We start from the raw sequence: 22,816 nt of genomic DNA on the forward strand, positions 1-22,816 counted from the left end.
ATATCTTTGTCCATTATTTAACGTGTTAGTTGAAAATGTGTTGAAAACATTCGAACCAAAAAACGCGCATCGTCGGCGTGAATAAAACACATCTGCGCAGGCTCTAATAAATATACTTAATCAAAATATTTACACAGAAAATTACTTTGTAAAAGTATTTAATAAATAACTAATAAAATTAAAAGCTTCGTGAATGTTTCGTCTTGTGTATTTTATTTATACAATACCCCAGTTTCTTGATTAAAATTATCTATACTATAAACAAGTTTATATTACATATTTTGTTATTGAATTATAATAATATATAATTACATTTTGCTGAATTTATTATTCTAATAAAGAATACTAATTACCTTATAATTCTACTGTTTGAGACAAAGCAGTGGTAACCAATAATATATTTATGTTACTTGTATTGGGTGATGAGTAACTTGTGGGTCTTCGTAATAGGGGTCATTTAAATTTGATTTTCGGAAGGTTCCGTCAATCCTAGTGCTTTTGGACTATGTATTTATCATATGATATGATTATCCATAGTAATAATAATAAGTATTATAATTACTAGTGAGACATTTGTCGGCCATTTCCTTTTAACCGTTTACTATCCAAACCGATTCTGTGAATAAGAGAACAATTAAATAAAGAGGGTATAGGTATAGACTTAAAGACACTGTGAGCTCGTTCTGCATAGATCGCACCGTCCACAGCTAAATTTAACAAAACAAAATGGTATAATTGTAAAATGTAGGTAGATATTGTAACTGACTTTTCGGATGACCAACAGTTAAATTAGTCCACCTATGACCACGAAGGCAGTCTTCAAAACGTTAGGAGAAAATTATAATATAAAAACTGCGATAAAATCCACAAAATAGTTTTTTTAATATCTCCTATCTACTTAATTTTAAAATAGTTAAATAATACAAATTGTATTTTGTTTAAAATATGGCACGTTTTAGTAAAATTGTTACAATAATAAAGTATATACGTACATTGGTACACAACTATCACATAGATTATATTACACAAAGTACTTTCAACATAACAATGTAGTACAAAACAGTGACTTCTCACGTGGCAAAAAGGAAGTGAAAATAACGAGCGGATTGAATATCTTGAGCAATAAAATACGCCTACAAAACCTAAAAAGGTTATCGGCCATAACGGTGAACGCATTTGAGGTCCAATTTGCTTCTCACAAAGTAACTAAAAGGTTAAAGGTGTTATAAATTTTGAGCACGTTCATTAGGCCCTACATCTCGCTCCGGCTTTTAGACGACACACGTCGGAATTTCGTAATAAGATTTCCTTAATTTAAGACTACACCTTGTACCTAAACAACTCATTTGTGAAATTCTCGAATCAACATAATATTGGCAAATTGAAGTCACACGGAGAATGTTGAATTCGCGACAAATAACGCTAGTGTAGCAAGTCAGCGTGTATTTTATACACAGTTTTGTATACACTCGTCGGGAGTGGAACGGACTGCGAGACGCAGGTTTAAAACTCAAAGGGACGCACTCTAAAGAAAAGTTATGTGTGTAATCTTCGTGAATTAAGGCGTGCATTAATGGTAAAGGAAAACATCTTGAGGTAAATTTTTGAGAAGTTCTCCTAAAGGAATAATAAGAATAAGAAGGGATGTAAAGACTGCTAACCCTAGTCCAGCATGGTGGACTGAGGTTATAACCTTCTTAGTAGCGAAGGCACGTGCCTATCAATAGGCCAGTATAATACAGAGCTGATATTACTATTACGACATATTTTTGTATATTTAGCTAGTTTCTTGTTAATTTTAATTGTATTCTAGAAGACTTGTAATTATAGATTATATGATGTACTTACTTACTTATCTACCTATAAAAGGCACCACTTTATTATGTAACTTACATAGCTTCAGTACATCATTGGATTGGCGAATAAAATTTCTGCTAAAACCTACTGTCTCCGTCTACATCGGTTCTTAAAGGATCCGATGCCAGATGCTACGCGTCTCCAAAGGAGCACAAAGGGCAGCTTTCAACCAATTAGTTTCAGTAGAATGTAAGGTAATTTTGCATGTGCCCTTGTTAGGTTCTTCTGTCGTAGATAAGTTTGCTGTGTTCTAAATACTAAGCCAGTATTTGTGCAGCATCTTGCTTTAGTTTCATATTGTTTTACTTGTAGTACTGATTACAGAGTAGCTGATAATATAAAATCACAAGATATAATTATTATCTTACGTAGCTGATTATTTTAGGCTATTAAACAGATGGTCTGATGACATAAAAAAGGTTACAGGACCGCTATGGCTGAGAGTTGCAAAAGATAGAGAAGAATGGAAGAGGTTAGAGGAGGCCTATGTGTCTGCAGGACACGCTGATTTAAATTTGGAACCAGACTGATGTGCACACTTATATTTCATCTAAACTCATTGTAAAATCAGTAATAAAGGCTTTTGAATTTGAATTTGAAGCTGATTATTTTTAGAAAAAAGTACATCTAATGAAAATTTAGTTGCAACAAACAAATCTCGCATAAGTCTTCTACTTTAAAAAAAAACATTTAATCGTTCAAATCGAAAACTCTCAAAAATTCTGAAAAATATTCGTAACTCGAAAACTATGAAAAATCGTGTAACATACAACCCCAAGGGGTGCTCTCTATCTTTGGACTTCCTCTTGACACTATTTTCTGTGTTACCCTGTATATCTTTAAAAATATAATGCAATATTGTCGATAGGCTATTTTTGCTCCGGTAAAAACAGACTTATTGACACAAACAATAAGTTTACAAAGATCTATATGATCTGTTAAGATAACCGCATCTTTTGGTTGGATCCGATGCGCCACGTTTCACTGAAAGCCGCTAAGGGATCATGGTTTATGAACCAGAAACATAAAAGTAACGAGGGTATTAAGTTCAAATCATTGCACTCGGCCACGCAGTGCCGTAGCCGGGCTTATGGTGCTCCATTGGGATGCAAATTTTGCGCCCCTTGAAAATCCAATATATCTACGCGAGGGATTTCTCAGAAATTTATGGAAATTTTGCGAAACATATCGACATTAATATTTAAGCTAGATATTATTTATGGCTTCTATGTTTGAATAAAAGAGAAACTTACAAATATGCTATGCAGTACGCAAGCCTCAATGATTATTATTCGAGGTGTTAAGTTAGCTCTAAACTAAGATAAAATTATGGTCCATTTCTCTGGCTACAATACTGATGCGATATTTGAAAATCGCTAACGTGATGCACCTTTTTTATAGCATTTTAGTTGTAATCGTTAAATAACAGCCTAAGTACTAAAAAGACCGGCTTTCCTTTACTATCTGCTACATTTTCCAGATGATATTGTACGATAATAAACTCTTTGTGTGTTGTCGGATACTATGAGAAGTTATGATAGCTCACTCAACGGGAATAAAATATGAACATATGTTTATTGTTACGAATTACTTTTAATTACGCATGTGTACGGCTGACGAAATGAGCAATTCAGCTGCTACGTAGTCAACGCTATAATTCCACAATCAATAACAACACATATAATAAGAAAGCTCTGCACGACCTGCATAGTATATTGTTAGGAACTGAAGTGATTTTGATTTAAATAAAAAGAACTACTGAAACAGAACATATTACTTTCACTAATATTTCACCAACTAACCGAATTGCCTAGTTGGGTGTGGAACGGACTACCAAGACGAATGTCCACAGGTTCAAATCCCAAGGGCACACACCTCTGACTTTTCTAAAAAAATCATGTGTGTATTCTTTGTGAATTTATCGTTCGCTTTAACGGTGAAGGAAAACATCGTGAGGAAACCTGCACATCTGAGAAGTTCTCTATAGGAATTTCGAAGGTGTGTGAAGTGTACCAATCCGCACTAGGCCAGCGTTGTGGACTAAGGCCAATCCCTCTCAGTAGTAGAGGAGGCCTGTGCTCAGCAGTGGGCAAGCATATAATACAGGGCTGATATTATTATTATTATTAATTGAATTGTCATTGACCAACTGCCTCAGTCAGTCAAACGCTTAGTGTTTTATGTCACACATACCTTCACAAGAATATTTTTATCCTAACAGTATGAAAAATAATAATATCAGCCCTGTATTATATACTGTCTCACTGCTGGGCACGGGCCTTCTCTACCACTTAGAGGGATTAGGCCTTAGTCTACTTCTACCCACCCTCAAAATTCCCTTTAAAGAATTTCTCAGGTATGTAGGTATTCACAAAGAATAAACAAATGATTTTAGAAAAGTAAGAGATGTGCCCTTAGGTTTTGAAACCTATGGATATTTGTCTCGGCAGTCCGGTCCACACCCAACTACACTCTCGCCGCTTTACCTGCATAGTGCTCGTCATTAAATATTAAATAACACTATACCTAGAAATTGCAGAGGCTATAATAATACAGACGGTTTTACGAAGAAAAGTGAATGTTTTCTCGATGTATGTACGTAATGTGGATCCGATCCGTGTTGTAGCTCAAATGCCTTAATATATTTCTTAAAAATATTATTTCTTAGATTAGTCTTATTTGTGGAAATGATCTGAATGAACATAAATGAAGCTAGATACGATAAAGTACTAAAAAACGAATCTGCAGAAACCTCTCGCGGACGTTAATGTTTGTAAAGTAATAGTTCCTCGACTGCCTCTTAATGTCTTAAAAGATATTGTATATTTCTTCTCGAAATTAGTTTTGATTAACTTTATAATATAAAACTACTGCTACATGTAGTTATTGTAAAAATCTAATTTCGTTTATCATAACTGCTAGCATTAAAAACTTCATTACGGCAACACAGCTAAAATAAATATGTAAGCAAAATTTTAAACGTGCCTCACCTCAAAGCAAAATTGTGCGTAATTTTCTAGAAATTTCCGACGTAGCAAATAGCGTCGCGCGCTCGTGCTGATAAAGTACCTTCCACTTATCAGCGCTCCAGTGCCATGGACGCGTCAGCTTCCCAGCCGAAGACGATAAAAGATAAACCAACGGATGTTTAGAAAGACAAACAGCTAACGGACGTATTTACTGCTAAAGCAGCATCTTTCTACGCAATACTTTCCTAAACAAAGCTTACGTTGATTCGCTATATCCGTGAAGAAATATTCAGCAAATCTGAGGCGCGGTTCGGCTCGCCCACTCGGGAAATAAAAGATTACGCTATATGAATAACTCTTCGGAGCTCCAGTTGGCGATGTTTTTCAAGAGCCACGATAATCTCTTCCATTATTCTTTCTGCGAATTTACTTTGTTCGTCTACGCAGATATTGCATTTAGATTCATGAGACGAAATAAAAAGGTTTCTATCTAATTATCTTTTGTAACAAGGAGTAAACATGAATGACATACGTGATAAATACAAGGGAATTCATATTTTGACAGCTAAAACAACAAAAAAAAAATGCTCCTTTATTTTAAAATATTTTTGTAACGTCTTTCGTTAACAAGCAGCATAATTGACATTTAAATAAACAATGAGAAGGCGGGATTGTTAGTAGTTTATGAGAAAGTTTTAGCAGTCCGCAGACGTCGAGTCACGGGCAGTTAACTCCCGAAAAGGGTCGGAGTCAGGCATTATATCGGCTTGGGCTATCGAGTGAAGATCCCGGAACTCTTTATTGGCTATCGAAGATTATCAGGCTTATAGTAGAATCGGCCTTGTTGAAACGTAAATGTTTTCAGAATTTTCAATATACGCTAATTTCCAAGGATTTATAAAGTGTTGAAGAAAAAATTACCTATCATAGAAATTCATGTTATGTGACCAACATAACTTTAGTAATAATAATAATAATATCAGCCCTGTATTAAATACTTGCCCACTGCTGAGCGCGGGCCTCCTCTATTACTGGGAGGGTTAGGCCTTAGTCCACCAAGCTGGCCTAGTGCGGATTGGTAGACTTCACACACCTTCGAAATTCCTATAGAGAACTTCTCAGATGTGCAGGTTTCCTCACGATGTTTTCCTTCACCGTTAAAGCGAACGATAAATTCACAAAGAATACACACATGATTTTTTAGAAAAGTCAGAGGTGTGTGCCCTTGGGATTTGAACCTGCAGACATTCGTCTTGGCAGTCCGTTCCACACCCAACTAGGCTATCGCCGCTTACACTTAACTTTAGTGCCCGAGCGTAACCTTGAATTTTATAGATATATTATGTAGTACCCCCCTTATTTAACAAATATAATAAATGCGAAAGTTTTTAAGAATGTTCGGATGTTTGTTAAAAGTAATAGCAAAAACAGTTGATCGGATTTGGTTAACATTTGTCACACGGATAGACCATATCTTGGATTAACATATAGGCTACTTTTTATCCCGGTAATTTGCATCCAAGGGAAATAATGTTGTTTCTTATCTAATTGTTGCATAGATGGCGCTGGTGCCTTACGGGTGTCGTTATGAATCACTTCAGTGTTTTAAAGACCTTTAAAGCGGGAAACTTTTCCACGCGGGTAAAGCCGCGAGCAATACCTAGTATAAACATACATAAAACAACTCCAGCAGAATATAACTAGCTAGATCATACGTCAATATAAAAAACTGCCATGTTATATTTCATTTGTCTCTACTTAAGTGGAATAAGGAAGAAATAATACAGTCGTAAATTTATAAATGACACTTTGCGAGCGGTGTTACCGAAGTTTTTCTAACTTTAAGGTCACAATAAAAGTGTCATATGGAAGAGCCAGTGTAGTAATTTATTGTAGGCACATTTTAACTGTAACATAGGACGCTATATTTTACTACGAGGCTATTTTATCAAATTGTATGCGTTACGTTATAGGTTTTAGTATTAGTTATAATTTCAGCTCTGTATTATAAACTATCCTACTGCTGGGCACGGACCTTCTCCACTACTGAGAGGGATTAGGTCTAGTTCAGTTCGATGGCCTAGAGCGTATTGGTAAACTTCACTCACCCTCAAAATTTCTATACTTAGAAAATTTCTCAGGTATGCATATATACTGTTGGATTTTAAAACTCCGGAAATTCGTCTCGGTAGTCCGTTCCGCACTCAACTAGGCTATCGCTGTTAATTATAAGTTAGCTCTTACTTAATACAACATTGCTAATAAGATGAGATAGGCACATTTGGTCAAACAATTCAAAATAATTTTGGGTTCTCACAGCACACTTTAGATAAGAAGATATATATATATATATATATATATATATATATATATATATCTTCATATTTAACAAATAATACACGATTACGCACATATTTTGTGCCACTTATATTACAAAAATAACTTTTGTTCGTATTGTTGACTAGCAAACACTGGCCTAAAATATTTACTATGTTCTTTTCCGAGAAAAAGGGTAGCTTAAAATTATTATGTTAATCGTAAATTTGTTTTCTCTGTTAGCTAAACGACCAAATCCGTTCAGCGGTCAATACGTTTACATCAACAGACATACTTGAACATCTTCACACATTTTCTTATAGAAGAATACTTCCACGCATGTATTATACTATCAAATTTCATAAACCGATTACTACGGCGTACAAAATTTGAGGTAAAATAATTCACTAATATATTTCACCGCACAGCCGAGAGCAGTCATAAAATAAACTTGTCATCCGTTCTGTTGGATGAGAGATTTCGTAAATATTTTTATAAGCAAAATTCAAGGGAATGCCGCGGGCAAATTCTGTTTAGCGCGTGAACTTTGCAAATATTTTAATTATGTGAAAATCGAACTCGTTTTTTATAGTGAACACTTCTTTGGAATGCTATTTACCATAACACTGTGCATCCTGATAGTGAACACGGATGGAAATCCCACAGCACAGCAATTATGATTCTAACACAATCATCATATATCTTATTTCTGAACTACAAGTATGAACTGACAGTGGCAGAAGTTACGCAGTTTAAATAGAGTATGCGCACTTGACATCCTCTTTCCCAACAATTTGCGAGAACGGAGGATGGACGATAACCGTAATTTTCTCATAACCGAGCTAATTGATTGGTAAAATGTACACGATTATTTATTTTCGAAGCAGCGATGGCTATCAAGTAACCCTTGGGAAATATGTTAGTCTGTATCGTTGGGTCGATCATAGCCCAAATTAAATTTACTGCCGCAAGCCCCACCAGATCGCCGTAACGATACGCCGACCGCCATTTATTGCCAATAAATATTTTTTACTAGCAGCTTTTACAGGCTCTTGTGTCGTTTTTCAATGTGTTCTTACGCCCTATGTTATTTCATAGCCTGTATTTTTATTGAACATAAGTTTTTTGGTATTAATTTTTATGCATTTTGTATCGTATGCAAAGTTATCGCTTGCAAAGCAATTTGTGATACGTTTTGAGAATGTTATGTATTCTCATAAAGTGTAGCGTTAAAGAAATAGATATAGAAACTGCCATCACATGAATGCCACATACAAATGAACATGAATTGCCATAAAAATTGAACGTCATATTATTATTTTTCATTCGGTTAAGCATAAATCTCTGGGTAGGAAATATAGTTTTTACTCGTCACGATAAGATTTAAGGATAATACAAAATTACATAACTTAGTTTTGACTGTTAATAACAGGCAACATTTGCAATTATAAAACGGATACAATGGCAGTCAAAAAAATAAGTACCAAATTATTAAAAATAACGCAACGTAAAACAGCTTACCAATCACATAATTTCATGAATTATATTTTATTTTTTCACACATGACGAAGTCGGTTTTGGAGTGTCTTTCCATTACAAACAAATAAATAAAAAGGAGGCCGTGGATGGAATGAAATGAGAATTTAATTTTACACTTGGCCGCTCGTTGAATGACAAGGGTGTGGATGATATTATGTTTTGTAATACGGAGACACTGATTTCCTTCGGCGCTAATAATAAAAATACATTACTATGGGCATTAGTTTGTTTTCGTTGTATTATTCATGAGTTAAACTGGAACATGTAAATGTTGTATATTGAGGAGAAGGTATAGGATAATAATTATTCGATTGTGACAATGGACAGGAAATAAGTTTGTCGCTTGGCGAGATAAGGAAAAGCATACCGTCGCGTAGTTTACAGTACTGCGTAAGTCAAATTTTTAATCAAATAAAGAAACTTTTCTGGCATTCATTGTATGAATCCTTCTTAGCTAATTATAAATAAATATAAAACGTAGTTAATTCTTGCTCTGTTCAAATTTTATGTCGAAAAGTGGAACAACGTTACTTCCATCCCATTTTGTAAGATACAAACTTTTAAATCGGTTCAACACTCTACAAATGATTGACGCGGTGTTGTTAAGCGGTAATATTTGTAATATTATGATGTTAATATTAGTTTTAAGTATTATAATATTAGTATTATATTTATTAGCTAAGGTTAGCCTTGGCTCACAGCTCTTGGCCTGGATTTTCTTGTACGGAGTATCATTTCATACTCTGATCACAACGTAACCAAATAAAGGTAGTTAAATTTAAGAACTTAACATATATAAACTAACTAACATACATAAAAAATCTTTAAAAGATTATAATTCTTTGCTTTTTATTGGTTTAGACGGTTTCATTTTTAGTCAAAATGTTTTTAAAGTATAAGTAATAATTTAAAATATAAATAGAAATAATTCAAATTAGATCATAAATATTTTAACAAAGTAATTCAACGCATCCAGTAATAATTTAAATCCAGCAATGGTAAATATTTTATCCAAATTCGTACAATTTTATGAATGGAAAATTTGTAATCGCTTCTAAAGGATTCGTCGAAAATTATTAATTTTAATAATTTACGGCTACTTACCTACTACGGAATTTGCTATCTAATTAGTAGCCATAAATTCAAGATTTGAATCAAGAAATTTAGGAAATGCGCGCATTTGAATATACCACATTATAACACATTTATCATTTTATTTAGACTAAAATTAATACACTATCAAAAGAAAATCCAACTTTATAAAATAAGGAAACAAGAAAGAATATTTATTTATGATAAAAAGTACAAATAAAATTAGAAGTCATTGACATTTGACCTTGAAGGTAAAATAGAATACAAAGTAAGCATTTTTTTATCGTACATAGATACAAAATGAAGTCCGAAGTTAACTAACAAGAAGATCGACCTCAGCTAGACCCAATAACCGATCGCTTGTACGTCTCGCTGCTTGTAACTTTCAAGGTCGGGTTGTTTTTGTTCTTTCACCGAGACAGGCCACTCGACGATCCTCTTTAAACATCGAGTCTCGACATTCAAGTAAATTTAAAAATTACACTGTTTACGTTATTAAGGGTACCTCACAAGTTTCAAGTAAACATCACAGTATCACAAGAATACATAAAATATAAGAATAATATCACAGACGTAGTTTCTTGATACGTCTGTTTATGTTAATTCAAAGCAAATCTGTCACTTTTGAAAAGTTTACTGTCATTTCAACCAGAGTTTCCTAATTAGTCTAGTAAATATGGTTCACAAGCTAAGACTAGACAATAAATCATTGTTATTGTGTACCTATTCCTAAACTAAGTTTGTAGCGTATGAAACTCACAGCATTGTTGTAACTTAGGGAGACAGGTGGAAACTTCTGGTACAGTATTCAAGAGGTATTTGTCTACCATTGACTACCCGTATACGCTTGGGAATGACGTAAATAATGGAGTTCGGCATCTGATAACTTTGAGGTTGAGGTTTATTTATCGGTTTTGTGTATGAGAATCGATCCGGGCTGTTGGATTAACATTTCAAATTCCATGATAAAATCGTTAATTATTATTTTGTGTGTTTCCTTCGAGTCAGTTACTTTGATTATTGCGAGACTTTTGAATATAATTTATGGCTGTATTTTGACGACTTGATTTTTTTTACTGTTTCGTTGTTCTGCGTGTCGATGTAGGAAATAATATATTGTATAACATGACTATGAGGAAGATATACCGATTTTGTACTTTTTAGATCGTATTTGATTTTCTTTACTTTTGAACTATGTAGAAAAATGTTTATAAAACTAAATGAAGGTAAAATTATTAATATTTATTGATTGATTAAAGACTTTAGTAGAAGATATATTTAATATAACAGATTTAACAGAACTAATAATATAAGTCATATTAATGAGGTAATAATAATTTACTGTATTATAAAAACAAATGAAATAATTCAAACGATACGCAATAAATGAATCCGATAGTTGTTTATCATCTTATTGCCTTGTACACTTTTTGTTGTAGGTTTTTATATTTATGGATAATCTTATAGAGCTCGTTCATGACTTTCATTTTAATGCTACATACATTTTGAAAGCATAAAGTTCTAATTCTTATATATTTTTCTTACATTTTCGGTCAATGGGTGTTTTTCTAATGTGAACCATAAACGCCTGGTATAAAAACCTTATTCCAGGAAAAATTTATAAAAGAAATAAATATCTTATTTTACTCCGATCCTTTGGCCCTGTTTTGTTGTGATTCCTAAGGGGGTAGTAAGTGACGACGTGACATCATTGGATAGATTCAGACGTGTCTAACCAAGGTTTAGTCCCTTTGCAAACAACGAATAATTTCGCTTATCATATTAAATATAATATAACGTGTATCGGCAAAATTTAAATAATATTAGTACTAAGTTCTACCACGGTATAGTAATACAAAATTTAATTATAATATTGTTATTCCCTATAAAGAAGGTATAGTCAGCAAGGAAGATTTGAATTCTTGATATCCTACTGGTCTTCCCAAATGTGACAGCATTACGCCAAGACGCCAATACGGGTTCTGTTTCGCTTGAGACATAGAAATCGCTTCAGTTGAATCGGTTTATTCATGCTGGAGAGAAGAATGAGCACATCTCGAAAGATTTGAAAGTAGTAACTATGGTGTAGGTATGTTAAATATTTTTTTAATTAATATTTTTCATTTTTTCTATTAACCTTTACGCAGAAGATTTTAACGGGTCGATCTGGAAATGTTTTGGGCACGCCTATGTTCAGTAATTTCCTAGGACTGAAAATGATTTCTCAAACATTTATTAAGGCGGTGGATTTTTTATGGCTTCTCGACAATACTTCTTTGAAATATTTTTTATTCTGTGTCAAGCCAAGCAATCTACTTCTTATACATTTTCCACTACCTCTGACCCAATCTATAGTTTCTTTAAGATCTTGAGCTAGTTGTTTTATATTTAATTTGCTTGGAGAACTGCCAGTGTTATTTGATACTTATAAACTTCCGCTTCCTTAATCAGATAGAATACTGGTGTCTTCATTTAAATAAATATTTAACGTTTTTTTTCTCAGAAATCATATTATAATTTGAAAATAGGAATTATTTAATATTTTTCATAGGCATGACGATACAATTATGACCTCTAATGGCTATCTTAAAACTAGTACAAAAGATTCTTCTTTATTGGATCAATAAACTGTGCTAAAATTTACGGTTCAAAAGCTATCTATCTTATATTAAACCATGCTGACATCGGTAATGACAGTTTTTTTTACAAAAACCGAAACAACGTTACACATACACAGTTTTATCCCCAAAGGCCGAGGCGCTACTGGTGCATTCACTTTGCCGCGCGTATTACGTCCCATGATATGACAGGGGCGAGCCTATCGCCATATCAGGCACAAATTCCGGACTGCGGGTTGGTACTCAGTAGAAAAACCCAATACCACTTTGCTGAACACGAGGATTGAGCCTAATACTTCAGAATTACAGTCGTACCGTAATACAACGCCACTAAGGTACCCAAGGAACGTATATCATAATTTCAGCCGGGAATTGTCCACTGCTGGACATAGGCCTCCCCCATTGAGCGCCATAGGGACCGGTTCTGGGCCGCCCTCATCCATGGGACTCCGGCGACCCTCACCAGGTCGTCGCACCCTACGCTGCATCTTCCGGTTCTTGGTCGCCACTCCAGAACTTTTCCGCCTCAACGGCCATCATTTCTACGAGCAGTGTCCTGCCCACTGCCACTTGAGTTTCGGAACTCTAAGAACTCAAACAACGTAGTTATCCTATAATAAAATGTATATGTAGTGGTAATTTGATTGCTTTAAATATTAATTTTGCAAACGATGCCCTAGATGATGTAAAATATAACAATACTTCAGAAACAGGCTAAGTGGTATAAATCAAGGACTTTCACTAAGACCCCTACATTACTTAAATATGCTGAGCAATATTTTGTAATCGCTTTAATTAAGTAACTCTTAATGTCCATCGTTTATTTTCAATAAGCTGTCTGAAACAATGATGATAGTGACAATCTGTTGTTACTTATTTATAGATATAATTTTGAAAAGTAAATTATTCATATTTTATGATTTTTTTCGGTTAGTGAATGTTTTATTTTGTATTGCTTACATATTATAATCGTCTGACTAACCATAATTAAGACTAGTTTGCGGATTTTTATAATGGAATAACTATAAAATCGGCTTATTAGCTTTGGTCATTGATTTTGTTTATGTAATAGAGGTATTAATAATTGTAATTACGAATTAATTAATATGCTTAGAGATGTTATTATATTAATTACAACGGAAGCTCTAGAAAGTAATAAATTTTCTCCGTTTTTGTAACATTTTTCATTGATGCTCCGCTCCTAATGGTCATAGCGTGATATATAGCATATAGTCTTCCTTGATAAATGGGCTATCCGATACTAAAAGATTTTTTTAACTCAAACCAGTTATTACTCTTCAGCTTTATATATTAGCATAAATAAAATGGCATAAGATAATCTTAACCACAAATATCTATACTTGTACACGAAATAAAGAGACTTAAGTGATAAAACTAATTATATTACCAAACTATAATTCTACTGAGAAAACCAGATAGAAAAAATAACCAAAAGAACTTCTATGTAAGTCGAACGATAAAGTAACTTTAATGGGTAATTAGTATTAAGAAGGCAACTGAACAAACGAGATCCTAATCTGCCTATTTCTCAGCGAAGATCTCTGTTGGGGAAATTTGGCTTATTTTATTCAACGATAATTGCTCTCATAATCTTAAGTCGTGTTGAGTCGCATGGGAAAAGTCGAGGTTTATAGAAGGTCTTTGTCACTCAGTTTAGGTATACAATATTTATTCTTTGATATATTTTATATTTCCGTAATGCAGTAGTAATTTTTATGGAAATGTAGGCTTTTATGTGAAAAAAGATATTGTACTCATAGAGGACTAGAGAACATACCTACTAGGATATAATATAGGAGGAGAGGAGAGAGATAGGAGGAATATGTCGAACGCTTCGGATTGTCGCGAGACATTGAAAATGTGTCCGATTGTCGGTATTAAAAGTTGGTTGGTTAAACGTGTCAGTTGTAAATGTAAAATATTTATTGAATTTGTGAAAGCGAAATATTGTCAGCTTGTGGCATGTGTATGGTGTTGTTATAAGATCATCTATAACAAATTGACAGCATCTACGTCGCACTTGACGGTAGTAGTTCTGATATACTTAAGTCCCGTGTGGACGTTTGTATATACAATAAATGTATATTATATACGGTTTTAATTACGAAATAGAATACAGTTACACCTTAGAGTGTGACAGTGTCTTCCCAAAACGAAAAAAGAAAATAGTTTTTGTCGTTTTCTGCTCGCAAAGCACGCGGTATGCATTGGTAAAATACCAATGTCACAAACCCGATACTCAACTTAAAAGGAATAAATCATTCAGAAATCCTTATAGCATTTAAGAACAAAATTATACAACACTTAGAGCCCGATACTTTTTCTATTAAAAAAATCTTCGGCGTCGTAACTCAACCTCCGCGGAGTTCTTTAACTATTTACGAACCTTAAAAGTCGGACGGTATCGCTAAAACCCAAGTTAAGTGGTTGATGTTTGTCCTTTTGTACCTGGTGTCTTGGAATATATTTGTAGCAAATCCTAATCTAGAAATTTGTAAAAACGTAATCTATAAAATGTTAAAAATAAATAGATACATCATTAGCCCTGAAACTGTCCCTCTGCTGGTCACGGGCCTCCTCTACTACTGAGAGGGATTAAGGCCTTAGTCCACCACGCTGGCCTAGTGCGGATTGATAGACTTCACACACCCTCAAAATTCCTATAGAGAACTTCTCAGGTACGCAGGTGTCCTCACGATGTTTTCCTTTACCGTTAAAGCAAGTGATAATTAATAAAGAATACACACATATTATTTTTTTGAAAACTTAGAGGTGTGTGCCCTTTGGTTTTAAACTCGCGGACATTCGTCTCGGCAGTCCGTTCCACACCCAACTAAGCTATCGCTGCTTTACAATAAATAGATTAAATACGTATAAATTAATGATAACATAGTTGATTCTTCACTGATAACAGGAGTTTTATTTCCAACTTCCTTTAAAAAAACATACACAAGTTATCTGTATGTATGACAAATTTTTACTTGTGGGCACAGTCAGGAAAAATGAAACGTATACAATGAGAGAGGCAACCCTAGCGTTCATTAGGGACGTAATGGAAGTCCACGAACAGTAAATCAACGTGTTTTGTTCGACAACGTAAACGATTTAGGAATATCCTACAAAAACCTGAAACAAAAAAGAACAGACTGGATGGCAAATTGTGCCAGTTTTTCAGTCCAAGAATATACTAATAGATCATTTGGGATAATTAATAATGTTCTAAAAATAATTATTGCAATGTGTTGCCAACGGTTCTCTCGCTCAAATCTTAATGTTAAGATATTTTGTAAGTTCTTAGTATTTTTATTTATTTTCTCATATTAATTTTGGAAGGATAAAGATATGAACGCAATATAAAGAATTTTATAATTTACACATAACCTTCATATTATTTTGTATTTGAACTTTTGTACTCGTTTAGTATTCTGATCACGTAGTAGCAATGCGAAAAGCTTCAAATATAAGTATGTTATTTGAAGCTTTTCGCATTGTTTTATATAAATGAAAAAATATTTGAATTAAATTCAGTTAAAAGACACACATGTAGGACCAATAACAGATTTACCTATCGACATTTCTAAAAATAATCTTATAAGACAATGTACAAAAGATTATCTTGAAGACACAATGTAAAAACAGCTATATTGACGTCAATTCAGCGTCAATCAATCATTCTTACGCAAAGAGTATTCCTTTATAAACAGGTGATTGAAGTTCAAAAGTATTTGTTAACATTGGATTTTAAAACTAAGTTAGAACTTTGTACCCTGTGTACTGTTCAAGAGTGTAGTTTAATAATTTAACGCGTTGTTCCCAAGCTGTCGCGTTCACAAAGAAGCAGTCGTTGTTGCAAGCGCTTTGGCCTAGAATATTAAAGCGATTTTATCTAGTACTATGATGAGTTCTGAAAGATTTAGCGAAGTGTATGTGAATAAAGTAATAAAGAATGTTTATGGTATTTTTTAAAATTTTATTCTTACAAAGGAAAATAACTCACGTAGTTTATACAACGCATAGTCTTATTGAAGATGGTTAATAGATGTTAGTCGTATACGTCTATGGAAGTATTAGTGGTTAGGAAATCATTATCCGTGGATATGAACAAACAAATACATTAGGATCTCAAAACAACACTTAAAACATATTATCTTTTAATTAGGGCTTGGTTTTACTTGGTTAGACTTATTTTGAATTGGGACTCTTGAAATAAATTAGTAAACTTCAGATATGCGAAATAGAATTTTAATAGTTTTAAATTAACCTCATCGTGTCAATCGAGAAAAATAAAGTACGTTAGAATATTCGAGAAAAAAAGGAAGGGGACCATCGACCCATCACAATGAAGAATGTGCTATACATCAGCTTCAAGTTCCATTGTCTAATAACAGATGTCGCCTATAGACTTAATAAGTAGGTATTAACTTTCGTGTAACTTTCAAGATATTAATATCAATCCGCATATTCATAAAACATTACACAATACTCAGTAGTCAAAGAATATTCAATTACGTTCAATATCATAGCTACGTCCATTATATATTCATACATAGAAAAACGATCGCACATACCCGTAGCCTAAATCTTCGTGGCCTTGGCGAAAATGTCAACCAGGACCACAGGCAAGGCTTTTATCGTTAGATGTCCTTTGTAGAGAGAAGGAAAATCATATTTTTATAATACCAAGATCGTACCTGTTGTGTCAAGCACGGATTTGAATGTGATATGGGTCGGTAAGACTCGCTTTAACTTACCAAATTTGAAATATTTCATGCCGTACTGAATATAAAAATAGCTCTCTTCGCGTAGTCGGTTAATGGATTGTTGTATTAACTCAATATAACATCGAAATATTGCTAGTGTTTGGATTTTTATCGCTGATATTTATATTCAAATGTAGGTAGATATTCTAACTTTCATTTCTGATGACCAACACCTCAGTCCGCCTCGTGATCATGTACAGTCTTTGAAACGTTAAGAAATAATTATACTATAAAAATCCGAAAAGTAGTTTTATTCGCGTAAACATAATAAATCATTATGCAATATAACTATTTTCTTAATAAAATAAACGACTAGGTTTTGCTCGCAGCTACGCCTTTGTCTTTTCCGATATTACTATGAAATCTAATGTACTTCCGAAAAACTGGCAAACATCTTAATACGCTATCGCAATTGTAATATAAATTAGATCGACCTTAAAGAGTCGAAGCCGCATTAGAACTATTATGTATTACGATTTATGAAAAATTCAATACATCCATTACGTTCAACATTTATTCACAGATTGACAGACACATTTTTAATAGCGGGGTACTTGTATCACAACAATGGACAATCTACCTTCATTAATCTTAAGATATTAATACTTATATATAATGTTTGTTTGTCCAAGGTGTTACGATGTGAATTACACTTAACATGTTTGTGATAAAGGCTTACTATATCACAGTAAGTATATGTGGGCTTTTATTTATATATTTATTAAGTAAACAAACAATGAAAAAAAATTTTACGGGGCTCTCAAACCTTAAGCATCAAAAAAATATCTCAATTTTGAAATAATCCTCTGAAAACTTTATAAATAAGTATTTCAACATAAGTGTTTGCTCAAAATAAATCAGTTAATAGGTTTATCTGACTCGCTGTTTTTATTTATATCTCTTTTATATAAATATAATATAAATAAAAAGAAATCTATTTCTCTCCGTCACTTAAGATCGGTTTAACAGATTTCATTAGTCTTTTTTTAGCCTTCGCAGTGCGTAGACATAGGGCCGTTGTGATTGGCTAATATTGGGATACAACAATATTGAAATACAACAATATTAGCCAATCACAACGGCCCTATGGCTACCCACTGCGAAGGCTGCCATGTCGTCACCACTGAGAAACAGACTTGTTATCACAGCTTTACTCCATCCTTAGATACAAATCGTCTATGAATAAGGGGGTTAGTCAATAAAAGTATAATATTATTATGTCAAATAGTACCATAATGTACATACAATCATTTGCGAAATAAAATCCTTTAATAATTAAGGACAGCCAATTAAATCTGTAACAACTTTAATTTCATTATATTACAATATTTAATATTATTGATATTGCACGAGTAACTTCAAACCGTCCACCTAAATGTAGTTGCTTAACAATATCACAAGACGGAATCAATTACTGAGTTGAAGTCGTAAAACTCCCTTAGACCCGGGTTTACGAGGTTTCCACCGCCATCTGCTCCCACAGGGCGACTTTTTATTGAATGCCCATAACGTGTGGACGATGAATGGATTCACAAGAAAGGGTACAATATGGACTGTTTCCTCGCCTGATAGAGCAATAAAAATATAGAATATTCCCTACCTAATGAATACATTTGTTCGAACGGACGTCTTTATTGCGTAAGGAAAAGTGAAAATGTATAGTTTAGTGTTTTTTGTTGAAGACGAGCTTGCCGTTCGACTGGTGGTAAGCGATACAACCGCCCATAAACAGTAGAAACAAAATGCGACCACTAGAAATACAAAGTATTGTATGGTATTCCACTGCGCTCCCCATCCTCAGACATGAGATGGTATGTTTTGTTATGTCCAGTAGTTACACTGGCTACAATGTTCTTCAACCGGAACACAACAGTAACTATGTGTAGTTAGCAGTGTGATTGCTGCTTAGCTGTAGAAGTAAACATTGCAGTGGTACGTACCCAGGCAGACTCACATATGAGAGATCTACCACGAGTAAGGTTCCACCAGCTCGCTAGTTAAAAGTGGAGTTTTGACAACGTTGAGTGTAATATAATTTGTATTTGAAGTTATAAAGATAATAACAACCTTTGATCTATTTTAAGAATTTTGTCGTGTTTTGTCATTTTCAGTGTAATGAGTTGCTTTATTTTCGAACGAAACTAGAATATTAATTTGCTCATTAAAGCTTTATTTCTTCTCTTTGGGGAAGTCTGAAAATTCCTTACAAGATATTTTTGTTAATACAAAGTAAATATTTAAGAATGTTAATAAAACGGTACATCAAAATAAATGATATTTCAGATATTTTACGTTTTTTATATTATTATTTTCTCCCTACGTTTCGTACATTTTGCAGCCTTGACACTTTTTCACGAGCGGACTGAGATGTTGGTCGATCGAAAGTTCAAAGTATTAACAGAAAGAAGAAATCTAATAGTCTAATATTCGCGAATAGAAGAAGTTTAATATTCGCGTAGACATAAAAAGAAACATTATTAAAATGTAAATTATAACCTCATGTCCGTTGTTTGGTTATTATTCTAACGTATCTTGAAAGAATTCTGATAATAACAATGTACTATAAGGTTAAGTCTAGACATTAAAGTTTAACAGATATAAAAAGTAATGTGGACAAAAAAGGAAAGCAACTTGTTTACTACCAAACTGGACGCTGTTGTTTTACATTTACCATTTCAAAGAAACTTGCCGAGTACTGGATAAACAAGTGAAAATATTTCAATAAAAGTTCTTTAGTTCTTTGTAAAAGTTTGCAAAGTGATCTGTTTGTTTTATTACAATACGGAGAAGTTGTGTGTAGTGGAATATAATTGGGGTAGTAGAGAAGTTGTGACACCGGAGCCGCGGTTTGCGGAACAATTTACGTAATACTGTCTGTACAATATCTTGTTTCAAATTAAATTGGCAATCTTAGTTGATTAATTAAGTTATTAGTAAATAGATACTAAATTGATATCTCATATGCGACAATTCTTAATAGCTTTTTTTTAATTCGTGCCTAAAATAGAGCAATGAGAAGAAAAATTTTTCACATGCTTTTAAACACCGAATTTTTAACCCACCAGGAAAGGAGTTTCCTAATTCGACGATTATTGTTTTTTGTTACCTGAGAACTCAGTCAATTATGAACCGTTTTGGACAATTATTTTTTTATAGGAAGGAAAATATTTTCAGATTGGTGTCATAGATTTATTTTCAAAATCGGTTCAGTAGTTTTGCTTATATTATGTAGCGTGACTTTCAGCCTGGAAGAACTGACGCGGGCGAAACCGCGGGCAAAATCCAGTAAAATATAATTATAGATACGTTAAAGTCATAATAGGTACTAAAAGTTCGTGATGCTTAAAACTTTCATGGCATTAAAATTTTTCAAATTACATAAACTTGATTACACCTTTATATTCAACATAATTATACTCATGTCATTCAAATCAATTTCTTCTTAACAGTGTGAAAAATAGTGTTCTCCTTTGACATTTCGCGGACTTGTTTTACATTGCAAATCTATACAGTTATTTACTTAACGAATAAAAAAATAAGGGTGTACTTGTGTAAGTAATGAGGAAGTTCATTGACAACTTTGATTCCCTGGGTGGCGTAATTGTATTATGGTACGACTGAAGTGATGAGGTTCCGCATTCGATCCCTGGGTCGGGCAAAGTGGTATTTGATTTTTCTACTTAGTATCAACCGGGAATTTGTGTCCGATATAGCAATTAACTCGCCATACCGCGACAGAATACACACGGTGGAGAGTGGATATATCAGTTGTGCCTCTGCCTACACCTTCGGGGATAAAAGACGTGAATAATAAAAAATAGTTTGTTAAATTTGATGTATCTATTTATGTGGAGTTTTATCATAAAGCTCGGGCGTTGCCCGTCTCATTATCTCGTTGCATGAAAAATCTAAACGTGTACAAATTTTATCGCATGTTATATTTTTTCACACCTTTGAATCAATTCACAGTTGCAATCGTTAGTCATAGACAACGGCAATAAATATTTTTTTACATGTTATAGCGCTGTATGTTGGGATAAGCCGGATAGATTTGAATATTAACTATTATAAATAGCATTTGCATATTCCACATGAAAATTGGTTTACGAAAATATACCTACTTCCTTTAATATTTTGGTTCGAAATAATATTGTTACGAAACAAATGCAGTGCAGGCGGTTAAGTGCGAAAAAGTCAGCTCAGCTCTCCACCGTTTCCATTATTATGTTTTTAAGCCGTATGTAAATGCATTTATAATTATTCATTTTTTCACTTATCAGGGACCTTTTTGGATATTATTTACGTTACACATTATATTCGTGATCATTATGCGAATGCTGTTCGCCTGATGGTAAGCGATACAACCGCCCATAAACAGTAAAGACATCACTCAACACCTTGAATTACCAAGTATTTTTTTGTATTCTACTGCGCCCGCCATCCTAAGGCATGGGATGTTGTCTTACTATGTCCAATAATTACAACAATGTCCTTTAAACCGGAACACAACAGCGACTACACACTGCTGCTTGGCGGCAACAATAGACATTGCGGTGGTACCTACCTAGGCGGACTCTTGCATATGACAGTCGACAGACCTACCACCAGTACATAAGCTATGAATAATATGCTAAAATAAGTTTTAATTGCTACGGTTGTCCTAAAATCAATGAGGTCAAAGAAAAACATCAAATTCTGTATTGTTTCTGTATTGTGTAACACGTGTTTACATATAAGATCGATTGGTTTCGTAAAGTATCGGCGAGCGTAATTTCGGTATTCGGGAACAAACAACCCTGTGTACAGAACAACTCCAATAATTTCGTTTGTGTACGTGTCCACTGCTGTTATTACGTTTCCTTTTTTAGAACTTACCTACATAGTTTGTGGCAAAACTTTTTCAAATACATGCGTAAAAAATCTGGTTTGTGGCTTCAAAATTCTTTGTAAACGAATTACAATACTATTTCAGAATTATTTTAGATATATTCACATTTTTAAAACCTCAGTATATAAGTCTCTATATATCAATTAAAAATATATAATCAAAATGAATAATTCGATTAGTTTTTGTATCTAATTTTAAACAAGCGTATCTAATTTCGAAATAATAAATTCCACATTATATTTCGCCTAGTTTAAGAAGTTGAAACAGGAATAAGTACCAAATAAATATAAAAGAAAACAATTAATATAATCAACGTGCAAAAACGTAATTTCACTTCGAAATATCCTTTTGAAAGTTTGCGGAACGTAATAATTTGCGGTTCAGTGCCCTTTGCTTCAAATACGTTGGTTATTGCTTCCTTACCCGTGTTTAAGATTGTAGGTGTTTATCTATAAATAATTTGGGTTAATTTAGGCCATAGGAAGGAATTGTTTCTTCATTTTCCTTGCGTTGGTGACTGGCGAGGTTTTAATACGTTTAATTTTATCGGTTGATTTTTAATAATCAGATAATGGTAATTTATAAGAGGATTTATAATCAAACGAAATAGGTGAAACAATTTACCGAATAACATATATAACGTAAAAGCATGTCTGCGTAGAAACAATTTAAACGAAGTTATAAAATATATTACAAATTTCTTAAAATGTCGATATTTTTATTTTTGATATTAGTCTAAATTATTCTCTTCTATTC

The sequence above is a fragment of the Manduca sexta genome, chromosome 20 (genome assembly GCF_014839805.1).
Source record: "Manduca sexta isolate Smith_Timp_Sample1 chromosome 20, JHU_Msex_v1.0, whole genome shotgun sequence".
Classification (NCBI taxonomy): domain Eukaryota; kingdom Metazoa; phylum Arthropoda; class Insecta; order Lepidoptera; family Sphingidae; genus Manduca; species Manduca sexta.